The 26,331-nt window shown below is 38.9% G+C and overlaps 1 protein-coding gene across 3 annotated transcripts in view; it reads left to right on the forward strand.

Moving 5' to 3' along the window:
- The window catches only part of MGAT4C (MGAT4 family member C), a 685,173-nt gene that overhangs the window by 111,691 nt on the left and 547,151 nt on the right, over positions 1-26,331 (forward strand). The gene's annotated exons all lie outside the window — the stretch shown is intronic.

Genomic DNA, 26,331 nt, shown 5'->3' on the forward strand with positions numbered 1-26,331 from the left:
AGGACCTTCCCTCTTATCCCATGACAGCTGACTTTAAGAGCCTTTGGTGAGGGACCTTGTCAAAGGCTTTCTGAAAATTTCAGTCCCTTATTTATTCACTATGGGCAAAATCCTGAAATCTTTACCCAGCTTTTACCCAGTTCTTTGGAGTTGGCCCAAATAAGGACTGAGAGCCAAATCCTGACAGTCGTTGTGCACCTTATACTAAGTGATAAGCACCCTCTTTTCCCACACTGAATACAATGGGAGTTGAGACTACAACACTTATCATCATCCATGAATGGACCCTGAGTAAAAACTAGCAGCTTGTGAGTTTGAAATATTCTCTGAACACTCTTAATTACATTAAATTAACATGTAACATGAATTACACAGAGCTGAAGGGAATGAGAGCCATAAAGTCCAAAAAACAGTTACCATCTTCATACCAAACAGTCTTGCAAAAGTCCAAGGAGAAATAAAATTAGAAACTAGAGAGAAAAAATGCTTATTAGATTCAGTCTATTTCATCATCCAATCTATTCCACAATTCTCTTCTCTGTCATCCACTGTCCCTCTTGACTTTCATCCAGCCCAGGTCATTTTAGGATTGTTTCCCATAATGTCTCTTGTGGTATTTTTTTTTCAGTATCATTTGAAATTATTCTAACAATAGGACTTCCACCTTTTCCCTTCAGAAGCTATTAAATCGTCCAACAAACCTTGCCACTAACAACTTTCCCCCGATGACCAGCCTAAATTTTACTTGGCTTAATTTCATGTCATTGCTCCAATACTAAATAATCACCATGTATTGATCTAAATTCTTCTTCTGTGTTGGTATTTCCAGACAAGAGAGAACAGTGAATAAACCTCAAGTAAAGTAGTGGTTTGTCTCTGCAGTCCATATCAACAACACAAAGTAAAGGAGGTGGAAAGGAGAACCTGCAGGGGCAAAGTATATACCAATTTAGAAGGTAAAAGACAGAGGAGACTAGTTGAAAATGGTCGGAGCAAGGGCCACTGTTACAATCGTCACTGATGCTGATTTTTAAACCAGATAGTATCAAAGACACTGAGTATTTGATTTCAAAAGGAAATAGGAAAGTGACCTGGCAAGCCACTAACTTGATTTTATTGTATTCTGTGGTGTCCTTTTTAATTGTTGTTTTTACCCTAAATCCATCTCAGCGAGAGGCAGTCAGATTTCTTGACCCTTTTGCTCTCATTGTTATCACAGAAAATGATTCCAGAATTGCAGAAGTGGAATGAACGGCCATCTTGACAAGCAAAGAGGTAACCACCCATTATTAGAAATACATTTTATTCTAGTTTTCATTATAGTCCACTAGGGAACAGAGAAAAGCAAGAGGAATGGTAATAGCAGCATTCATAACGATGACTTTTGTACTGGATTGAAAGACAGAGAGACATCCTGGAACAGAAAAATCTGGGGAGTCCCCATCTTGGCCTTATCTCAACAATTCTCTCCTCTAGAAAAGAGAGATTTGTTCGGGGTATCAGACTGCAAGTGCATAGTGAAACTACTGCCCTTTCCACATCAGTGCCTCAGTGGAAATCAGTAAGAAAGAACTTCAGAACAAACTATGCAGTAATTTAATTCTCTTCACCTTTAACTTCTCATCCCTATTTTTCCCTTGACACTTTCAGTTTTGTAATATTTCCTTGCACTTAGTTCCTGGCGGCTACTATTCATTCAGAATTTTATTCTGACACTCTTTTCTCCAATTAACAATTAAAAAAGCCCCTGCTCATGTTAATAAGATTAGAAAAAATCAAAATCATGAGAGGCAAAACTGATTATTCCTAAAACTTTAAAATGATTTTGTTTTGGTTTTTTTCTTCAGATTTCCTAACTCATCTTCTCTCCGTTCCCAAGTTCTCAACATGCACAGTATATAGGACAAATGACCTTTTTTCTTCCTCTCTCTCTGATGTATAGCTGATCAGTTCATTTCTGATGAAATTTCATTTTGTTGAAATAGGCTGTTTTGTCAAAGCAGAAAGAAAGCGAGATTTTTTCTCCTCTGTGTAAGCCTGTTGGTTAGGCCACTGGCCTGAGATGTAAGAGACCCAGGTTCAAGACCCTGGCATTCAGATTCTGGGATGAAAATGCTGCTCTGAATGAGGCAGAGGGACTTGAATTGGGATCCTCCCACATCCTAGGCCAGCCACTCACTCTCTGGTTGAAGAGAATAGCTCAGGTTTCTATCCAAAACTAGAAATTTCAACATAATTCAGTTTTCACAAAAAACATGTGAAAGGTTTTATTTTTGATCCAATCTGGAACAAAACCAAACTTCAAAACCTCTAAAAAGTTGGGCCAAAATGGAATTGTTATCTTCTGACCCGTTCTGCATTTGTGTAATATTGATTCACACTTTTCACTTGAGACAAAAAGGAATTGTGACCAGTAAAATGTGTTTGTCTTACTAAAAACATATGAAAGTCCTACAGCTAAAAGTGATTTTTAGGGGAGAGGCTGATGGAGAAACAGGGAACCCTGCTTTCTTAGAACTTGTTCTAGCACAGTTCTAGCCTAGAGATCACATCTATCACATCTCAAATACAAGTATATTTCTAATGCACCCATCTATCTGTGCACAAATAGTGGCTAAAGCTCTACCAACATTTTTTTCACTCTTGGTAACATGGGGAAATGTATGCTTGTTACCATTTCCACTTTGGGGATGACTCTTCTGACATGTCATCCACTCATACAAAATAATAGTTTAAAATCTGATTTTTGCATTTAAAAACTGATTTTCTCTGCCTCCCCATTTCTTATTTTGCAGGGAATTTACCTATTTGCTCGAGAATTTAAAGAGTGGAGGAAGGGAAATGTGATATTGAATTGGACCAGTGGTGCATGTAGTCAGTCCAGTATCTTGCCTCTCATAGAGGCTTATTTTTTCAGGGTGGGGGAATGACCTTCCCTTCCCCTCAACTTTTACCCTGGATGGGACCATGTTTCCCTTCCTCACCCAAGAGCTTTTGGCTGATGAGAAAGGAGGCTGAGATTGAGGGAGAAGAAGAGAGTGTGAGGCTGCATTCGGAACTGGGCTTCCCCCTTCTGTGTTCTGGATGCCATTCAGCCGCTAAGGCTCCAGAGACAGACGCAGTACAGTTTCCTGCCTCCAGAGGCTGCTCTGTTATTTGCTGGGCAGGCAGGAAGCTGAATCTGGCTTTCCTATTGATACTGGACACTCCCTCTTGACCACCAGCTGGGTGTGGGAGCCAAGCCAGAGAGAAGGGGGAGTTCAGTTGGCTGAGGTGGAGTTCCGGTCCCTGTTCTCCTGACTGCCCAGCATATACCAACCGTAAACCATCCATCCTACATTGCCTCAGGTTTTGGGAGAAGGTGGTAGAACATGTGTCTATTTCTGTGTCTTGGTTACTGGATTATGCAGAAGGTCAGACTACATGATGATTAGGCTTCATATATTTGAGCAATATTTCATGAAAAAGAAATAAAACATTTGTTTGCCTCATTCAAATCCTTCTAAAAACATCACTTCTGAAGTTTTGCCTTTGAGAAGTAAACAGGGAAGGGAAGAAAATTGTGAGTGAGCATAGGGAAGTAACGTAATAATCAAGATGTTTCATACTGTACAGAAATGAGTAATGATGTTTTTTTTAATTGTCACCCTTGTCCTTCCTCATAACTCAATACGATCTGTATATTGGTGAAGGGGGTAGCTTCGGTATTCAGAAGTAACTTCACAAATTTTAAAGCAGTTCAGCTTCTCTAATTTTTACGTAGTGCTATGATATTTTATTACAATCTCATGTCCTCCTTGTCCCAGTTGACTGTCTCTAATGCCATGGAAAAGGAGGATTTAATCTATCTGTAAATACTGAAAGGTGTGCCGTTACTTATTTGTCTTTCACATAATTTTTTTTTTATCTTGTTTCTGGAAAACAAACCTTCATTTAGACCATCCTGGTCTCATACACTTAACAAAACCAAAACTCTTTCAACCCTTTAAGAACATTAAAACAACAAAGCTATCTATGATAGTGAATACTGGCACATGTTCAGGGTATTTTTGATGAACATTTTAAAACCTTTATCAGACAACCACCACTTAATATTATCACATGAGATGATCAATGATATTTGACAGCAGGCCTAATCTGCTTTTGATGAGATCATCCGATGGAGAGGTTAGATGCAGGAGACACAGGGCAAAATTTTAAAATTGCCAGTCAGAGCAATGGAAACACATTAACATTGAACATGTCCTACTGTTGCAGGCTCTAGCAGAAAACAGTGTAAAATAGTTGTATATTATCCAAATTGGCTCATTTGCCATGCAGGCAATCTTCTTAGTCAAGGCATCTGGTTTCTCAGAATGAGCTCCAGCTGAAGTACCAGATTTGTCTACAAATCCAACAGCTTCTGTGTCTCTTCCTTAGCAGCTGTCGTCATTAACTATCCAGTTTGTTTCCACAGAGAGGGCAGATGAGCCAGAAACAAATCATATTTCATTGCACAGGCTTTTAGTTTAAAAAAAAGTACAGACATTTCTTTCTCCCTAATAACTGTCCTGGGTACAGCAGGCTTTCCCCATCTTCAGCTGATGGGTCCCCTCCTACCAGTAATTTGGAGTATAATGTCCATATTAAACGGCTGTGCCTTATGGATTTACTTGTTTCCATACCTACTTTTTCATAAACTTTACATAGTACAATAGTAATGATTTTACTCACATATCCAGAGAAAGGATAGTTGTGTGGATAAATGAGGTAGATGGCATTGAAACAGCAGCCAGGGATCAAGCAAAGAATTTAATCCCAGTTTAGAGTTTACGTGGGTGTACAGGGCAGAGTAACTAGACATGACTGGAGACTAAAATACTAATAGTGCTCTTAAAAGGGTGCACTGACAAGTCTGTATAGAAATTGCCTTAGATAGCTGGCCTATGAGACGGTAGAACTCACCACCTAGTTGTTAAAGGACAGAGCTGGCAGGAATTTTAGATTGGGGGCAGGGTTTCTAATATACAAGAGCTTTTTTCATTCTGTGTTGTAATTTGTGAATTCCCAAACCTCACGAATAAACTCGTAAAGTGGATAACTTGCTGACTGAGGCCACGTCTATAAGTACAGTGCTGTGCCAGTGTGGCACGTGTGGTGGAGACGCTCTATGCCAACGGGAGAGAACTCTCTCCGTAAAGAAACACCTCCTCAAGTAGCATAAGCTATGTCAGCAGGAGAAGCGTTCCTGCCGACTTAGTGCTGAGCACACGAGCACTTATGCCGGTGTAACTTATTGCGCTCAGGGGAGTGCAGACATAGTATGAAATACTGTCTTTCCCTGTTGCTGAACCAACTGATCCACTATGCTCCTGTACCATTCTTTTACCACTGCAGCTGCTTTCCATTATTGTTTTGTTGCAAGGGTATGTTACTAAAATGAATTAATTAATTTATATTGGGTCTTGATCATTTATAGTAATTTACTGATATGAACAGAAAAGCAATTTATAAAATGTCCTGAAGAACCATCCAAGGAGGAAACAATGTGGCTGGTTATCAGCAATGCAATCTCAAATAAAATACTTTCTGTCAATACTGTTTTACTTACATTGCATGTTACTGATTTAGTTTTGCACAAATTGTCCTATCAAATGCCTGTGTGTAATTCCTTTAGTATATTGTTGATTTGTTTTTAAATTTAATGGGTAATCCTCTGGCAGCTTTCTTTGTTCTTTCAGAAGGTGAAAAGTATATTTCATCATAGAGTCTAAAAGGCTGCAGCTTTTTGGCACATTAAAAGTTACTTAAGCATACAGTGTCTAAACAGACTAGTTAATTTCTTGGTGGAGAATCAATATTAACAAAGTAGACTCTATTCTGCACTACCAGCATCTTGTGCTATGCTCTGTCTGCAAGCTTCAACATAGAGATGATGGGGAGCTACCTCATATAAGGTGTCTGTGATTCTCAAGGTTCAGATTCTTCTAGTCCATACCTTTTTCATTAAAAAAAGAAAAGGAGTACTTGTGGCACCTTAGAGACTAACCAATTTATTTGAGCATAAGCTTTCGTGAGCTACAGCTCACTTCATCAGATGCATAAAGTGGAAAATACAGTGAAGAGATTTATATACACACAGACCATGAAAAAATACACATTGTAAGGAGAGTGATCACTTAAGATGAGCTATTACCAGCAGGAGAGTGGGGTGGGGGGAGAGAAAACCTTTTGAAGTGATAATCAAGGTGGGTCATTTCCAGCACATTTCCAGGAGTTAATAAGAACGTCTGAGGAACGGGGGGGAGGGGGGGGAGAGGGGAAGGCGGAATAAACAAGGGGAAATAGTTTTACTTAGTATAATGACTCAACCACTCCCAGTCTCTATTCAAGCCTAAGTTAATTGTATCCAATTTCAAATTAATTCCAATTCAGCAGTCTCTCGTTGGAGTCTGTTTTCAAAGTTTTTTTTGTTGAAGAATAGTCACTTTTAGATCAGAAATCAAGTGACCCGAGAGACTGAAGTGTTCTCCGACTGGTTTATGAATGTTATAATTCTTGACATCTGATTTGTGTCCATTTATTCTTTTCCGTAGAGACTGTCCAGTTTGACCAATGTAATGCCAGAGGGGCATTGCTGGCACATGATGGCATATATCACATTGGTAGATGTGCAGGTGAACACAGACAGTTAGACTAACACGGCTGCTACTCTGAAACCTTTTTTATTATTATTCCAAGTCATAGGGTAAATATGGTGTTTGTGATGTAAGTGTACTTGGCAGTTAGTGATCATAAATATGGCCATAAGAACATAAGTATGGCCATACTGGGTCAGACCAGTGATCCACCTAGCCCAGTATCCTGTCTTCTGATGGTGGCCAGTGCCAAATGCTTCAGAGGAAATGAATAGAACAGGGCAATTTATCGACTGATTCATCCCTTATCATCCAGTCCTAGCTTCTGGCATTCAAGATCTAGGGACAGCAAGAGCATGAGGTTACTACATCCCTGACCATCTTGGCAAATAGCTATTGATGGACCGATTCTCCATGAGATTATGCAATTCTTTTTTTAACCCAGTTATACTTTTGGCCTTCACAGAATCCCCTGGCAATTAGTTCTGCAGGTTGTCTGTGTGTTGTGTGAAGAAGTACATCCTTGTGTTTGCTTCAAACCTGCTGCCTCTTAATTTCGTTGGGTTACCTTGGTTCATGCATTATGGGAAAGGGGTAAATAACATTTCCTTATTCATTCTCTACAACATCAATGATTGTATAGACCCCTATCACATTTCCTCTCAGGGATCTCTTTTCTAAGATGAACAGTCCCAGTCTTTAATCTGTCCTCACATGGAAGCTGTTCCATACCCCTAATAATTTTTGTTGCCCTTCTCTTACTTTATATCAGTTCTAATATATCTTTTTTGAGATGAGCAACCAGAACTGCATGCAGTATTTAAGGTATGGGCATACAATGGATTTAAATAGTGACATTATGATGTTTTCTATCTTACTATCTATCCCTTTCCTAATGGCTCCTAACATTCTGTTAGCATTTTGACTGCTGCTGCACATTGAGCAGATGTTTTCAGAGAACTGTCCACAATGACTCCACGGTCTCTTTCTTGAATTCTAACAGCTAATTTAGACCCCATCCTTTTTTATGTGCAGTTAGGTTTATGTTTTCCAATGTGCATTACTTTACATTTATCAACATGGAATGTCATATGCTATTTTGTTGCCCAGTCACCCAGTTTTGTGAGATCTCTTTGTAACTCTACCTTGAGCAATTTTGTGTCATCTGCAAACTTTGCAACGTTGCTGTTTACCCCTTTTCCCAGATCATTTATGAATATGTTGAGCAGTACTGGTCTCAGTACAGATCCCTAGGAGACCCCACTATTTACCTCTCTCCACCGTGAAAATTGACCCTTTATTCCTGCCCTTTGTTTCTTCTTGTCTTTTGACCATTTACTGCTCCAGGAGAGGACCTTCTCTCTTATTCCATGACTGCTTACTTTGCTTAAGAACCTTTGGTGTGGGACCTTGTCAAAAGCTTTCTGAAAGTCCAAGTCCACTATATGAACTGGATCACCTTTTTTCCATGTTTGTTGACCTCTGCAAAGATTTCTAATTGATTTTGAGGCATGATTTCCTTTACAGATGTTGTGTTGACTCTTCCCCCAACAAATGATGTGCATCTATATGTGTGTGATAATTCTGTCCTTTACTATAGTTTCAACCATTTGTCTGGTACTGAAGGTAGGCTTACCAGCCTATAATTGCCATGATTGCCTCTGGAGCCTTTTTTTCAAAATCGGCATCACCTTAGGTATGGACCAGTCATCTGGTATGGAAGCTGATATAAGTGATAGGTTACATATCACAATTAGTAGTTCTGCAATTTCATATCTGAGTTCCTTTAGAACTCTTGGGTGAATGCCATCTGACTTATTACGATTTTAATTTATCAATTAGTTCCAAATCCTCCTTTACTAACACCTCACTCTGGGACAGTTCCTCGGATTTGTTACCTACAAGGAATGGCTCAGGTGTGGGAATCTTCTTCACATCCTCTGCAATGGAGACCGATGCAAAAAAAAATCATTTAGCTTCACTGCAACAGCCTTGTCTTCATCGAGTGCTCCTTTAGCACTTTGATTGTCTTGTAGCCCCACAGGTTCTTTAGCACTGTTCCTGCTTCTGATGTACTTAAAAAAATGCTGTTAGTTCTTGTGTCTTTTGCTAGTTGCTCTTCAAATGCTTTTTCTGGGCTGCCTAATTATACTTGACTTGCCAGAATTTATGCTTGTTTGTATTTTCCTCAGCATGATTTCACTTCATTTTTTAAAAAAAATTCCTTTCCTCTAGCCATCTCCTTTACTTCATTGTTTAGCCACGGTGGCATTTTTTTTTGTCCTTTTTTTGTTTATTTGGAGTATACATTTAGTCTGCACATCTATTATGGTGTTTTCAAAAAGTTTCCATGCAGCTTGCAGGCATTTCACTCTTGTGTCTATTCCTTTTAATTTATTTAATAGCCTCTTCATTTTTGTGTCGTTCCCCTTTTTATGTTAATTGCTGTTCTGGTGGGTTCCTTACAAAGAATAAGTTGGAAACTGTATGGTACAATTATTAATGCAATAAAATAAAATATAAAGAGGCACAAGGTCTTTATAACTGGAATGCATCACAGAACGGGCAGATTTTCAGATGTGTTGTGGAGGAGAGGAAATGGCACTGATACTGGGAGCCAGTTCCAGGTCTGTTTAGAGGCATGAATGAAGACACAAAGTAGTCAATGCATAAGGGAGGCACACTGAGAGAGAAGGTTGGGCAGAACATAGGGAGCAGGAAGGGATAGGGAAGAGAAGAAGGGTGAAGGGATAATAAATGGTGAAGTGAGAAACTTGTATTCAGAAGAAAGGTGAACCAGTGCAGGTTTTTAAGAAGGGGGAAGTGTGGTCAGAGCAGCTAAGAATCTTGGCTGGCCCAGATATTTAGATGAATGTGCACAGCTAATTACTGCATTCAATTGCTGCACTCAGTGTGAACGGTAATACTCTATCTGAAATGGCTTACTAAAATACAAATCCAAATATAGTAAAATTACTGTATTCCTTTAGTTTGCTAAATTTATAACATTTTTTAAAGGAATCAAGTTTGTTTGACATGATCATTCTCTCTAACTTTTGTGCTGCCTATTGTTCACGGTTCCCTTAATCTCCAGATGTTGCATTATTTTAGTTCTCTCTATATATTTATTCCATCACTTTACTAAGGAGACATGTTAGACTTGGTGCACAGTATCAGCCAGGATCTCTCTTGTCCTTCTTATGGTAATTTGGTGCTACATTTGCTTTCCTCAAGTTTTCAATTCATTTCCTTAATTGTCCATATTTTAAAAAAATAATTATTCCTTTATAAAGTCATTAGCCAATTTCCTTAATACTGAATGATGCCTGTAGTCTTGACCACCTGATATAAATATCAGATAATTCAAACATTCCCTTACCTTCTCTTGCCAATAGTTCTTTTAATTTTTTTTTTCCATACTAATTTTTCAGACTTATCTTTTTCTTGTTGAACATGGATTTTTAAAAGATGTTGAGTACCTGTTACTCTTGAATAAATCTTCCCCATCACAATATTTTTCCTGTGGCATATTTGTAAAAGACTTTCATGTTCCCCTTGACCTTTTGTTGCCATGTTAACTCATTTTTCTTGTTTTCCTGCATTTTAGCTTTTGTTGCAAGCCTTAAATGAGTCCATGTTTTTGTTTGTTTGCCTTCCTTCTTCATTTTCAATAAAATTTGTCATTTATCATTAAATCCTTGAGCAGCCCTTCATAAAGCCACATAGACAGATTCTTATTTCTTGCAGTGTTTTAGCAAAATTACATTTGACTGATTTTTTTTTCTCCCCTGCCTTTTTCCATTCTGCAGGAAGTAGTCCTCTTGAAGCCACTGGGTCTACTCATATACCTACTTTCTTGTTTAATTGTGTTATTAAATTTAGGGCTAGACTTCTCTATTTTTTTTCCAAAATTTGTTTTCTTTAAACTTAGCCTTAAAGTTTTGTATTCTCTGATCCAGTTCTTTGCTATGATAAGTTCAAATACCTTATAATTTCAAGGTTTTTTTGTTCTCCTTTTCATAATCATAATTCGTCCTTATCAAGTAGGAGGCAGGGGAAGATGGCTTCATTAGAGGTTGGGAGTTTATAGTTCCTTGATTATAAAGATATTGTCTATATCACTTATGAACATAAAATGTGTCATGTTTCTGCTTCACTGTGTATTTCTTATGGACGGATTTATGGATGTTTAAAATCCCACATGAGCAAAGTGTCTTGTGGTTAGAGTACCTGCAGATTTGGACTAAGAATTATTAATTGAAGATTCTCATTCTCATTTTCTCCTTGAGTTTTAATTTTCCAAAGGTTTTGCTCATGTTGTTCAGAAATATTTGTGTTTTTATAGCTAAAATGCATGGAGTATTGTTTGATCTGTCTTTAAAAATAATGGCCTACTTTTTTAACATTTAGTCAGCCTGCTGAGTTCTGTTCAGTTTTCTTCACATTTCCCTTTTAGAGTGGTCATCAAATCCTGAAGTTTGTCATTGCAGGCAAGTAGCTTTTTCTAATGTTTCAGTGACTTATTGCTGTAAAGAAGGATCGAAGGTGCATGCTTGGTGTTCAAGGATGATGCCTGGACAATCTGTGAGGCAAAATCTGTGTCTTGGAAAAAGTGTGGGGGGAGACTTTTATTTCTCGTTGACACCTGGTTTTCAGATATATACAAGGTGATATTTTTTCTTATTCCCATAATACAGTGTTTCCCAAACTTGGGACACTGCTTGTTAAGGGGAAGCTCCTGGCGGGCCGGGCCGGTTTGTTTACCTGCTGCATCCGCGGGTTCGGCCGATCGTGGCTCCCACTGGCTGTGGTTTGCCGCTCCAGGCCAATGGGGGCTGCGGGAAGTGACGGCTGGTACGTCCCTTGGCCCACCGCTTCCCGCAGCCCCCACTGGGCTGCACTGGCGAAACGCAGCCAGTGGGAGCCGCGATAGGCTGAACTTGTGGACACGGCAGGTAAACAAATGGCCCGGCCCTCCAGGGGCTTTCCCTGAGCAGCAGGTATCCCAAGTTTGGGAAACACTACCATAATAGATAGTATCTGGTCACGTTCTGTAGGTGTTGGAATTTTTTTGTTTATCAGTACATGCTGCAGTTTTGCAGAATATTTACCATATTTGACAGCCAGACTCTCCCCCTGCAGGTAACTACTCATCAAAGCTTTTTCAGACCTCAGTTTTTTTTCCTTCCAGTGTGCAATATCGAACACTGTTTTTGGTGATTTCTCTGTCTATAAATAATGTCCTGCAGTCTGTATTGAAGAACAATCGACACAGCACATATTGAACACCTTCTAGCAGAACATTGTAAACAATTGTAAGCCATCAGAGCCACAGATCAGCTAGTGGCTAGAGTACCATTACAATGCTCCCTAGATGCTGCTGACAATGTAGCTTGCTCCATCTCCATGGCAGTTGTCATGTGTCAGACATCTTGCCTCCAGCTCTTTGGATTCCCAAATACTGTTGATGACCTCCCATTTGATGGCTTTGAATTCTTTGCTGAGACCACTAACAAATTGCTGCACACCTTGAAAAACTCCAGGGCCACCTTGTGGTCTCTCAGAATCTATACACTTGCAAATAAATGGAGATTTTGTAGATCCCAGATAGCCCAGAAATTCCATCCCATCCAGTTATCTGGTTTCCAAAGTCCTACTGAGCTGCTTAGGAAGAAACCAAGGTTTCAGAAAAGAGATCACCCACTATAGTTGGTTCAGCCATTCAAAATGTCAATTTTGTAGGACTGGTCAGGGGCCTAGAACAATGCCACTTCTCATATCTCCAACTGTACTTGTTTACCTGCCTTCTTCTCTTTGGGGACTCTCTCTTCTACTTTCTACCTGCTGGGGAGCCGATTACATCTGAAAAATGGGCATTGAAAGTTATGAGATCAGGTTACGCCTTGTATTTTACCTACTTGCCTCTACTTCACATCCTTTCCTGTCCCTCTTCAGGGACTCCTTTAATGAACACTTCTTGAGACAGGAAATCACCTCACTTAGGAGCTTTAGAACCAGTTCCTGCTCAGCAAAGGGAGAAGGGATTTTTCTCAAAGTATTATTTGGTCCCAAAGAAGAACAGAAGGTGGAGACTCCTAAACAATTTTGTGAAAGCCCAAAAACTCTGAATGTTGACTCTTGCCCCTAAAATTCAATCATTGGAACCAGGGGATTGATTTTTGACCCTTGACCTTCAGGACTTATATTTTCATGTTGCGATTAACCCATCTCACCAGATATTCCTTTGGTTTCTGGTTGGCCAAGACCACTTCAAGTATCAGGTACTTCCATTCAACGTTTCATCTGCTCAGAAAGTATTGTCAAAGGTTTTGGCAGTGGTTACCACCTATCTTTGTTGAAGGGTGATAATACTTTTTCCATACCTTGATTGCTGGCTGGTCAAGGGCTTACAACAAGATTCTTTCTACCATAAAGATAGCTTTTTCCCTGTTCCTCAAGCTAGATCTTCAGTTCAACATTGAAAAGTTCACTTTGACTCCTGTACAAAGAATAGAATTCATAGGGGCCTCCTTAGACACAATAATAACCAGAACTTAGCTCCCCATAGAGAGGTTCAAGATTCTATCAAACTTCATTGCAAAAATTCAAATAATTCTGAAAAGTTTGAAAATAAATAGTCTTCAAGTTATGGACATATGGCAGCATGTACCTTTGTAATGTGTCATGCAAGCTTATTGTGACGGGTCCCTTGGGATGCAATCTGGAACTGGGGTACCGCTGAGCCCTATAGCTTACCAACCTGGGCTCCCTCTTACATTGGGATGCTGTGACAAGCTGCAAACCTCTCCAGGCATTGCAGTTTCACAGCCATCCACAGGCAGGAACACACCTAGCTAAGCTATATGAATGCTTTTGCCAGCCACTCATGAACCAACAATAGAGAGGCTCCAGCCAATTCTCCCCAGCTCCCCAGCCTTGTACCCTACAACTGAACCATCTTGCCCTGGTCAGAAGCCCGACCACTATAAGTTTATTACCCAGTATGCCATTCTACAAAGGAAAGTGGACGCCCTTGCAACTTGAGCATATTTCCCAAGGACTTCAACCAAAACACACTGTTTAATGTAAAATATGAAATAGATTTATTCACTTAAAATCTGTCTTTCTGTAATTATTATATATAATAAGTATATGGATCAGAGTTGGTTACCTAAGAAATAAAAGTAAAATCACAATCTGAGTTCTATAAACTGGACAGGATTTGAATCAAGCAGTGTCTCATCCTGACAGTATAGTTCCTAAATACACAAGCTGGGATTCTTCTTTCCAGCCTGGATCCCTCTCCCCAGTTCAGTCTTTGTTCTCCAGACATGTTTGCAGGTGTTGAGTTGTGTGGGAAGAGAGGCCAGATGATGTCACTTCCCCTGTTTCATATGTTCTTCCAGCTTGCTGGAAAGATCTTTTCTATGACGTGAGTCAAGCAGAGTCCATTGTCCATGTGCTGCCTCTGAGAAATCTTCATGTATACAGATTGTGATAGTCCTTGGTAGTGTGGATTCCCCTTAATGGGTCATCAGCAATGTCTGGCTTCTCCATGGTTGTACCTGAAAGGCTGGTTGTGGGTGCTTCTAACTTCACAACATGTTTCAGTAACACACATATAGCAAAACATCATAACTTCCCATATAATGATAACACATACAATCCAAAAGGATATTAATGTTCAACAGATCAAGACTTTTAGAATGATACCTCACAAGGCATACTTTGTACAAAACATATAATGGTATCACCATGGTAAATATTGGGGTACCAGGGTGTTGTTTTGGGGTACAGAGTGTCACATTTATGGCTTTGCTGCTTCCAGAGTTGGGTCAGGACCGTTTACATGCTGAACACACACAGTCTGGTATCAATCCTTTGTTAAATACAAGACTCCCTCAATTTGGTGGAGGAACCCCTCACAACATCTGTGTGGGTGTTCCCTTGATCCATTCATCACCATAATGACAGACATCTTTGCTGTGTTGCAGGAGGAGCATACACCATTCAGGGCAAATTGTCTACCCAAAAGTTCATTTACATATCAACCTCGTAGCCTAATTAAACCACAGTAAACTAAACTTCCCTGTTTGGCTTGTTAAAAAGCCAGGACGAGGAGGGGTGAAATCCCTCTCTCTTTGTGCTGAAGCAATGAAGCTATGAGAACTTGTGTATAGTCAATCATATCCTTATTTCAGCAGCTTACCTTCCAGGCATGGAAAACACCACAGCTGACACTCTCAGGGGGCACTTTTCCCCAAGATTACAAGTAGGAGTTAGACTTCTGGACTCTCAATCATATTTTTCTGACTTGGGGGTTTCCAGAAGTGGACCTTTTTTTCCACAGTCACCAACAGGAAGTGCAGAGAGTTTTGCTCAAGAGGGGGTTGGGGCTTCACTCACTGGGAGATGTTTTCCTTGTTTTGTGGATGAGTGGCCTTCTGTATACATTTCCTTCAGTGCCTCTGATATTGAAAGTGGTAAACAAGATAAAGCCAAGGTCATATCAGTGGCTCCAACATGGCCAAGACAGACTGGTACCCTTTCCTTGCTTGCTTTGCTGTTTTGTCTGGTAATCAGTCTTCCATTCATTCCTCATTTCCTCTCCCAAGATGCCAATCAGACTCTCCATCCCAGCCTCGAAATTCTCCTCCTTAGGGATTGCTTCTTCAATGGCTCATGGGAATAGAGACCTCCTGCTCTCCAGTTGTACAGCAGGTGTTGTTAAATAGTAGGGAAAGCTCTGTGCACAACACTTACCTTCAAAACGGAAGAGATTCCATCACTGGCATGACCAGAGGCATCTTTCTTCCACTCATTCCTACCTCGCTGCTATACTTGAATATCTGTTGGAATTTAAAAAAAAAAATCAGGATTTTTTGAGTTCTGTCAGTGTTCACATGATGCCTATAATGGCCTTCTGTCCTTTGATTGACGGATTTTCAGCATTTGTTCATCCCACAATGGTAAGATTTATCAAGGGTTTGGGAACGTTTTTCCTCAGATTAGGGAACCCACCACTCTATGAGATCTGAACTTAGTACGGAAATGGCCTATGAGACCTCCCTTTGAACTGATGGATACTTATTCTCTTTTTAACCTATCCATCAAAACGGCCTACTTGGTGGCCATTGCTTCTGTTCAAAGAGTCAGGAAAATGAAAGCTTCAATGGTGGATCCTCCCTTCGCATAGTTTTTCAAGGACAAAGGTTTCTTTACTTCCCCTTTCTAAAATGTTACCTCAGGTATCATCTGAATTTCACATCAAACAAGTCATCCATCTCCCAGGTTTTTCCCCCCAAAACAACATCCAACCTGGGAGGATGCTGCCTTACACTCCTTGGATGTCAGGAGGTGGACTGAACCAAGCTATTTAGAAAGTCTCCCATACTGTTAATTTCAATTGCTGACAGGTGCAAAGGGTCAATGATCTCCACCCAGAAACTCTCCAAGTGGATTTCTGGATGTATTGTTTCTTGCTATGAATCTGCCAATATATTACCTCCTCCTAGGGTATTAGCCCATTCCACAAGATCTTATTCTACTTCTATGGTGTTACTTAAGCATGCTCCTATTGTGGAGATTTGCAAGACTGCACCTTGGACTTTGATAGAGATCTTTTTCAAATAGTATAGGGGGTACGTTATTTTAGATTTGATGCTGCTCTTGGGAATGCAGTCCTGTCTTCAGTTTTAGACTTGGCTCTGAAACTTTCCCCTCCAGTTGAGGGTACTTCTCATTATTCACCTGAAGTAAAGCACCCATAGGGACACTACTCAAAGAAGAAGGGGTGACTGACCTTGTTCAGTAAGTAGGGTTTTTTGTTTGTTTGTTTGTTTGTTTGTTTGTTTAAAGATCTGTGTCCCTATGGGTGTTTCACTACTCATCCTCATTCTTTGCTGCTTTGGAGTTTGCTTTGTGGGAGTTTGTGGTGGAGAAGAAACTGAAGGTGATTCATCCCGGTAGCCTTATGTATCCTCAGTGTGGGGCATGAGGCTGTGTAGAGCACACACATGGGCCAAATGGGCTGCCACCTAAATCTCTAATCAAATGTGCATGAGGCACATGTGCACCTGAAGTAGTGCACTGATAGGGACACATCTCTCAAAAAATCCTCAGTTACTGCACAAGTAACCTATCCTTTCCCAGTCTTCTTTGCTGGTAATTACTGCAAAGGAAAAGCAATTGTGAGACAAAAAGTAATAGGAGACCCCCCAAAATCACAGGCCAGAATGTCCAAGACTGTCTGTGCCAGCTATGCAATTCTTTCTCCTCATCCCATCCCCATTACTTTGACGTATGGTTGATAACCTGTGGTAAGGTCTTCCTTTTCCTTGACTTCTTAGGATATGTCTCAGGAAAGAATGTTAATTTCTCCACTGATCTGTTCCCCTGCCCCCCTCCTCTTCCATTTTTGTTTTGTTTGTTAATGTGATGCTGAAAGATTCAAGCAGAAGCTCTTGGTTTAAATATTTTAGTATAAAATGGAAGTAAACCAGGTGACTAGGGAAGTGGAATAGAGCACTGCGTATTGGAGAAACCATGGCTATACTTATGAATGTGGGAAAATGTCAGTTTAATGTATTAGAAACACAGATGTGGGTATTCCCAGGCAGACATTTCTTTCACTTAGCACAAATATGTCAATTTGTGTTCAGTATTAAAGTAGGAGCCATTAGAGAGCTCCTAGTCTGCAGATTTCTGTATAAAGTTAAATTGACGTGGGAGTTGCAAAATGGTGATGTCTGGGGTGGAAGTGTATAGAGAAGGGGAAGCAAGTTTAAAGGGTAGCTTTTATTTTTTTGTAAGACAGTAAGTAAATGGACATATTTTAAACTAACACTTTGAATGTCTGGTTAACAAATGGCCCCTAGAAACTATTTTACCTAGCTTTGCAAGTGTTAATTAGCACAGCTGTATGGTCTGTCATTCCTGGTTGTATAATATTCCCTTTGAACTTAAGTCTTCAAAGTAACATCATTCACAAAGTTTACTTGTGAAGAAATACATGGGCTCTTTCAGGATCATGCACTGGTGACTAGTACTCGGCTATCAGAGAATGTTTAAAAACTGAAGGGAAGGCCAGCCCCTTAGGGCAAGAGACACTACACTTTACAAAGGTTTGACACAAGTTAAAACCAGTATCGTACAAAGTGTCATGTTAAGAGAGAGGTTTGTTAGTTTTTCTGTGTGTGCGTGTAAGTTTTGAGGCTTCTCTATCTTAATGGGGTCAGCTGAGCTCTTTTAAGTAGAAATGACAGACAGCTGGCTGAACATATTGTCAGGTGAAAAACAAAAATTAGGTGAGTGTTGATCAAAGGCATCTTGGTTGATCGAGGCTGTTGCATATTCTTATACAGTTGCTACCTTACATGTAAGATGTCATCTGGTAGAAGACACAGTATTTAAACAACTTACTATATACTAGGTGAAACTGGTTATATCAAAGTTGCATCCTACAAGATAAACAGATGGTACACAGATAGCCACCTTGCCATTAGCTGAACAGAAGCAAACAATGTACATATATATTTCTGAATCATCCTGATAACATCAGAATGCAGCTCCATCATCCCTGTATATCCCAGGCATATACAGAGTTATGTGATGGTAGGATGTAAAGGTTTTATTGGCACTCAGACTGAACTCATACCAATAAAACCTTTTATATCACACACTGCCATCATAAATATGTCTCTCAAGATATAATACAGTCTGGTTCCAAAATATTTTATTTCCAAACTAAGTTTTCAAACTTTCATTGTTATCAGGATACTAAGTGATTCAATTTCAATTTTCATTTTCTTCACCTGCTGTTCTTACCACGTCACTCCTGTGTTCAAATCCTCTGCTGGCTTCCTCTTCTTTTCAGTGACAAATGTAAGTAGCTGGACATCACCATTAAGATCCTGCACAGCTCTGCTCCATCTTTCATCTCAGTCCTCTCCCACTTTTCCTTTTGCCCCCTTCTCACAGCACCCTTTGTATCTCACTTTGTGCCTTCTTCCAGGCTTTCCCTTATTCTGGGAATTTTTTATCTCTGTTCTGCAAGCATCCACCTTCTATTTCAAATCTTTTCTCCAAATGTATATTTTCTATGACATTTAGCAGTGTTAACTTGCTATCTAAATAAGTATTGTCTTTCATTTGAATGCACACACAGAAGGGAAATAATCTTATGGCACCATCTGGTCACATGGTGCTTTATACATTTGAACTGGTAGTAGCTGTGTATTTTTTCTGATTAGGTCCAATCCTTCAAACCCTTACTCACATGAATTGTCCCATGGAATATAGGTGATTTAAGTCATTTGGACTAAGATCTGAAACTTCTTTTTTGGAGAAAAGGAAGTTGGGTAACTTTCCTTTTGAAATAAACCACAGCAACAGATATCTTTTTTGATGCATCTGACAGTTTGTTTTAGAAATGCTCTGAAGTCTAGAGCAGCTTTACACTAGCACTGTACTTAAATATTTTCTGTGTGCTGGCAGATAAGATCCACAAGATGCTCCCTTTCCATGGTGGGGTTCTACAAATGGAACTCAAACTGTTTTTCTAAATAATTTTCCGATAGAAATTCTTTTTCATTGATTTATTCATAGTGGTATGTCACTGTTCCAGCAGTGAATTTGGTATATGGTAAACATGGATCCTGACAACTACTCTATTTTTTAAACACTAGGTAGAGTTTCCAAATGTGGACACAAATACGGATCTGAATTTTACTATCCTGAGCTTAAAACTCACATGCAAACTGAACAATCAAAAGTATACATAAAATAGAGAAGTGGTAAACAGAGAAGCACAGAGTCTGTCTGTCTGTCAGGACATCATTTTATTTTTAAAGGTTTTGTACTGCTGCCCACCACTGTAGTATCTAAGCACCTTCAACATATAATGGATTAACAATTGTGGAGTACTTGGAATTCTTGGCTTTCTTGTCCTTTGCTGGGTTATAGGAGACTTTGATTGGTGTATGGTGGTGTGATTTTGAGTGGAAGGGATGGGTTTCCAGAATAATGTCAACATTGATTATATTTCCATTGAGCTAACTCACCTGCATGATCCTATTATTACAGTATTAGCATTATATTACCACATCAGCCAAGAGCCCTCGCCATAGACCAGTAACCCCATTGTGCTAGGCTCTGTACACAGAACGAAAAGATTTCCTGCCCCCAAAAGCTTATACTCTGTTACCTAAATTGGAAGAAGTAAAAGAGAAATCTATATAGAAATCAATTTTCCCCCCAGTTCAGCAGCATAATAGATAACTTGAGAGACAACAAGCATGTTTGCCATCCTTTTTGGAAACTGATATAAAATATTTGTTATAAACCGTTAAATAGTACACATCAATATACAAGAAATGTTATAGAAATAGTTCAACTGGTCATGGAAATGAAGTTAGAGGAACAGCACTGCGTACATCAATGTTAGCCAGTTCATTTGTAAGATTAAGTCAGGAGTACTGTACTTCTGGAAATCTCAAAACATGGTGGTTCCTACTGGCTCAGAGTGCCCACTAGTACATTGGTTCTCTTCGTGATTGCTCTGAGCACTGATGGTAATGAGCAGAATGTGAGATTTGGCTCATCTCTACTCATTATTCATGAATAAAGTTTGTTATTACCCCATATAAATAACTTCTAAAAGTGAACACAAAAGAGAGAAATACCATAGACAATGTCATGACTTCACGTAGTCCTGTTTCCACAGACATTCAGATTTGCATTACTAATAATTTTTAATTCAAATTTATAATATGTTCATTTGGAATTCTTTGTGCATGCAGCAACAGCTGTGCTAATTAATTTTGTGTAGTATCTTGTGAATAAATCTGCTCTTGGTTTCAGTGAAAAAAGCATTATCCCTACACAACTGACATTTGTGTAGAAGGAAATAGATTGAAACAGGTGAATCTTCCAAGCTTTGGGAGTTATTCTGAAGATAAATGCTATATTATAAAAGTGTTACATAGATTACATACATACATACAGTATTTAACCTGCTCATATTAGTAAGACTTGCAAAAATTGTTGGATAACTTTTCTTCACATCAAGTACTTAATTTTCTACAAGATGTTTGTAAGTAAATAGGTATTTTTCTGCTTTTTCTATTTTCATATATTGTGTTTAGTGACATTTTCATTTTAAGGGCCCATGCTAATAGAAAATGCCACATTAATACTGAATTGTGCTATTATGTACTAGTCATGTGTGTATGTGTATTAAAAAGTAAAAATGATCACTTTAATTATAGGGCAAATCCTAATCCTCCTCAATCACATTACAGCAATTGTTTATTTTTATTGGATCAGGAATTGGACCTAAAATTTTTATCATATTTTCAAAAATAGACTTTCAGTGAATAGTCTTAATTTTTAAAAAAACGGATCAGTTATGAGACAGCACTAAATATCCTAACTCTGTAAATGTTTTAGAAATCCAAATATGTGACTTCAACTGTGTTAAGAAAATTAAACAAAAACTATTTGAGTAAGCATGGGTGAAACAAGCCAATCCAAAAAAAATATACTGATTTTGTTTCTTGTAAGTGTTAACATTCAATGCATTTGGCATTTTTATTGTAAAACCACAAGTTTTGATGGTTACTTTTATCTTCAGATAAAGTTGCTGGGGTTTTTTTCTCTAGACATTTACAATATCACTGTCTTATCAAGTTAAATAACCTGCCTAGACCTCTAAGGGTGGATAAATTTAACTCACTGTGTGGATGGAGCTAAAAGCAGAATGCCAAAAGCTATATGGCTAGTTTAATTGACATCTCAAAGGCTATGCTTAACACTATATAATATGTAATAGCTTAAATGGCAGAACAGAACCATTTTCAAGATTGTAACCTTTCAAATGTTAGTTTGTGCTTGTATATGAAAAGAGTGAGTTACAGGTGTGAAGCCATTCTCTACTGTCAGTAACCCTTCATCATGTGGGGTTTTATTGGGTTCACGATGGCAATTTAACTGGGACTCTCTGATACAAAGGTTTAACTGTGAATAAATCCATTCATGGCCTGACTTAATATTTTATCTTACTGTACCTAAATTATTTACTTGTTATTGAAGATTATTTTGATCGTAGACTGCTAGAAGCATATATTGTACAGAGACAGGTAGTTTTACCTCATTTGCTAATGGATTATTTTATATGTTCTCATCAGTTTGGGAATGATTTGGCATGGATGGCAGGCTTTGATCAGAAGATAAAATGACTGAAATAAACATGAAAAGTAAATCCTTTTTTATTCTTTCCCCTGCAAGTGGTCTCCGTAGAGATGACCTAAGGTAAAAGAAAATGATAGGAAGAGAGGCCTTATGATGTTCATAATATCATTATTTCTGCAGATCAGTTGAATGCCCTGGGGTAACTTGTCAATGAACAGGGTATTATTAAGTGCATGACTTGTAATAACCATAATTAGAATTTGTGTGTTGTTTTCTTTGCACCATGTTAAATATGGCTTCAAGTGCATTTTAAATTTTTGAGGAGTACTTGTGGCACCCTAGAGACTAACAAATGTATTTGGGCATAAGCTTTCATGGTCTAAACCCACTTCATCAGATGCATTCAGTGGAAAATCAGTAGGAAGATATATGAACATGAAAAAATGGGGGTTGCCATACCAACTCTAACGAGAGTAATCAATTAAGGTGGGTTATTATCAGCAGGAGAAAATAAAATTTTTGTAGTAATAATCAGGATGGCCCATTTCAAAGAGTTGACAAGAAGGTGTGAGTAACAGTAGGGGAAAAATTAGCCCACCTTAATTGATTACTCTCTTTAGAGTTGGTATGGCAACCCCCATTTTTTCATGTTCTCTGTGTGTGTATATATATATAATCTTCCTACTGTATTTTCCACTCATGCATCTAATGAAGTGGGTTTAGCCCACGAAAGCTTGTGCCCAAATAAATTTTAGTCTCTAAGGTGCCACAAGTACTCCTCATTCTTTTTGCTGATACAGACTAACAAAACTACCACTCTGAAACCTTTTAAATTTTTGTTACTCTACTCTGCACAGACTGTGAATAGCTAATAACTTTTTTTAAAACAAAAAAAACAAAGGTTTTTTAAATGATTGTTAATATATAGCTTTAACTAGTCCAATATTTTAAGACTTTATAAAAAAGCATGGAAGAATTTTTACTTTATTTTGAAATCCAAACAGTCAAACTTTAAGGGAGATTTAGTGTGAATCCTGACTCGTATATATAGCTTGGTCCTTTGCAACTCTGCTTCTGTCATTTCCCTTAAAGTTAATGTGTACATAATGCTTATGCAAGATGTAATGACAAATGTGAAAAGTGTATTCCTTCTCACAAGATTCTACAGTAAATCTCTTTGATGCATTAGAGACCATCGTTGTTGCAGCAAATTGAATTTCTAGCTGTAGGATCTGTCAGAAATGAATAGTAAACCATCCTGTTTAATTTTATGTTGAGCTGTCAGAAGTATATAATTTAGTGAGGTATGAGGAGTGAATAGGAGTAAGCATCCCAGACTTGTTTGTTTATCCACCCACTAGTAGTTCAATTTGAATGAAAACTACATACATTTCTGTACCAAAGAAAAAGATCCATAGTCCCCAACTAATGATGATTAATAATTACATTTAGTTTGAATATAGAGTCACATACTGGTCAATAAAATGGCAAATAATGTCTTGTTGGGCATAACATTTAACAGGGATACTATCAGACCCTGTAACTACGAGCATACTGCCTCTGTTTTCCTGCTTGTTTTTCTAATCAAGGACATACTTTCTCCTCTGAGTCATGTGAGAGTTTAACAATTACTTGCAGTTCTAACATCAGACCATTTCTTCTGGGACGGTAATCTGTTAGTTCAATTTTCTCAGTCACTGACGAAATGATCAGAGTGAATTCGTTGCTTCTGAGTGAATAAACTAAACGTGATTGAAATGAACTTTCGTGGCACTCACATGAATCAGATTTCTTTTGTGCACATGCATGTGTGCGTGCACACACACGTGCACACATGTACACTGCCATGTACAACTGCAAATGGTGAAGTTTCAAATATCCACTAACAGAGCGTTCTTTTTCCTCCTCGGATTGGCCTTTAACCAACAGGTGCCTTTTTACAGCCGTGGAGAAAATGGGTTGCCTCTTGTTTCACTAGGCACAGGAAATTCTAAGTCTATGTTTTTATCAACGGTAAAGGTTTAATTTTAGTTGCATTAGCAGGGGATAGCATTTTAAATTAAACCTTTACTAATCTACGTAATGCATATGGCTTAGGTTGCAGACATTTGTGTAGTGGCACATGATATTAATCTTCCACAGCACCTCAAATTAAAATCAGTTACAGGCAAAAGAAGTTAAGATATAAAACACATTTTTTTTAAAAGTGACAATAATCTGCAAAGTTCTAAGCGTTTCAATAAAAATTCCTTCCACTTTATGCATATCTGAAACTCGCTCAAGGCTTTATTTGCCTTGAAAAATCAAGTCTAATGGGAGACAGTACTGTAAATATGACATAGGAGTGATATGATCAACAAAATTGTCTTACTTAAGTTTAACCTATTGCATTCAGAAATGGTTAGGATTACAGAAGCCATACACAATTTCAGTGGCAGCTGATGCCCAAAATAACTGTCAGCGCTACAGGTAAAAATGTCTGTCTCCTCCCTGCATCATCCTCATATACTGAGATATGAAAAGCTAGGAGACACTAGCTTGGGCATTGGGGAGTATCATATATCATTTTAATAGAGGATAAGAGGGGAGGGGAAAGGGTTAAGAAAAATGGGTGCCATCTTGTCTCTTCCACCCCCTTTCAAAATGGAAAAAACTGGGGCATTTTTCTGTAAAGGCCAGGGTAGAAGAAAATCATTTTTCTGTGACTTCTTTGCTGTTCTTTCATTCGTCCCAGCCTCATTGTCTCTGATATAGTTTTTGCTCTGTCACCTCACCATACATTTACTCAACCCTTATTCACCAGTGGACTCCATTCCCTTCTGCTCTCCTCCCTGCCAGCTCAATCCATTTCCCTCCTGATTCAAACTCCCCAGATACCCTCATATTGCCACCAAATCAGAAATGCTTCCTCCCCACGTGCACCTAGGATGAACACTGCTCCACTTACTAACTCATCTTTCTGCCACACAAAACCCCCAGACTCAGAAACGTCCTTTCCGTACAACACACAAACCCCTACAGGTCAGAAATAGATTGGGGGCAAAGAATAGATTGGGGGGAGTGGTTGTTGGCTATTGTGATAAATAACTTAAAAATAATCATAATCAAAAATGCATTCTTTAAAAGGTTTTGGTAATCTGAACATTTGAAAAAAATGCGTTGAAACATGATAATATTGAAATGAAGCATTTCATTTTTAACCCCCAAATTTTTGTTTTGCCTTTGACATTTTGAGAAAAGCATGTAAAGAGCAGCAGGAGGAGATAAGGGATTTGAAATTGGGTCTCCCCCTCTGTCGGTCTCCCCCTTAATCATTGGGATATCCTGGTATGTGGCTTTCTCAGTTTCTGGTGTTGAAGCTTTTTCATTCTTTATAAATAACTAAAGAGTTATTGGAGCAGGGCCTTGAACTTGGGTCTCCCACAGCCTAGGTGACTGTCCTAATTACCAGCCTGAAAAGTAATTATCCCTAGTCCAATAACTATTCATTGTCATTCATTATAACACTGAATAGTCTATGAATGATGAGCTCCAGTACATGGTCCAATAATTCTTTAGTTATTTATAAAGAATGGGACAGGTTCAGCAGCAGAGACTTAGAAAGCCCCAGACCAGAGTATCCTATAGCCCAAGCGTTAGGGCACTCTGAACTACTTTGTTTTGACTTTTCCAGTTTGGTGAAAACTATTTGGCAAACTTGACCCAAATTTGCGTCAATTTTCAGTCAAACAGCATTTTCCAATTAATAAACTATTTGGCTGAAAAACTTCAGCCAGCTCTAGTCAGCCAACATAACTTTACTTTCAGCTCATCTCCCTTGTGCCTGACACCCATCCCCATCATGCTCAGAAACCGCCTTTCCTGCTCCCTGAACTCAGAAGCATCCCTCTCCCTCCATTCTTGGTGCTGGTCCCACAAAAGCATGAACAGGGGTTGCAGAGAAGAATTGTGGCTGCAGAAAGCATGGAACCTTGTGTGCTCTCTGCCTCTGGGGCTGAAGGGAATCAACCACACAGACTGTACTGTTTCCTTTGGGCCACCTCCCGCTGCTGCTTTCAGCCCATGTGCTGCAAGGTGTATGTGCAAAAATATTTATACTTTGCTTCTGTAAAGTTGAAGAGAATTTACTCCAACAGAAACCAGTATTCCCTGTTCTCTGCCCTCTCCCTCTGCTGTCTGGAATCAGTGCTGCAGGTTCCAGGAGATTTCCAATAACTGCCAGATGCTGCAACTGGAGCAAGCGCAGCATCACCATTACCTCTGCCCAGGTGGCAGTAATACTGCACCCTGCAGTAAATGGAGCATGCTATGTGGGTTATACAGTATATCTGACAACTATGATGTTATTTCTGGGGCTTATCCTCACTAAGCCCTAATGACTAGATATCGCGGCACAATTTTAGGTTAGTGAATTTTAAGTGATTTATATGCTGGCAGACCGACTATGCATCTAACTCTGGAGAGAAGGGTTAATTATTTTGAAACATTTTGTTAACATCTCATGATTGTGCATACTGTGGATTCT

The sequence above is a fragment of the Lepidochelys kempii genome, chromosome 1, assembly GCF_965140285.1.
Source record: "Lepidochelys kempii isolate rLepKem1 chromosome 1, rLepKem1.hap1, whole genome shotgun sequence".
Lineage (NCBI taxonomy): Eukaryota > Metazoa > Chordata > Testudines > Cheloniidae > Lepidochelys > Lepidochelys kempii.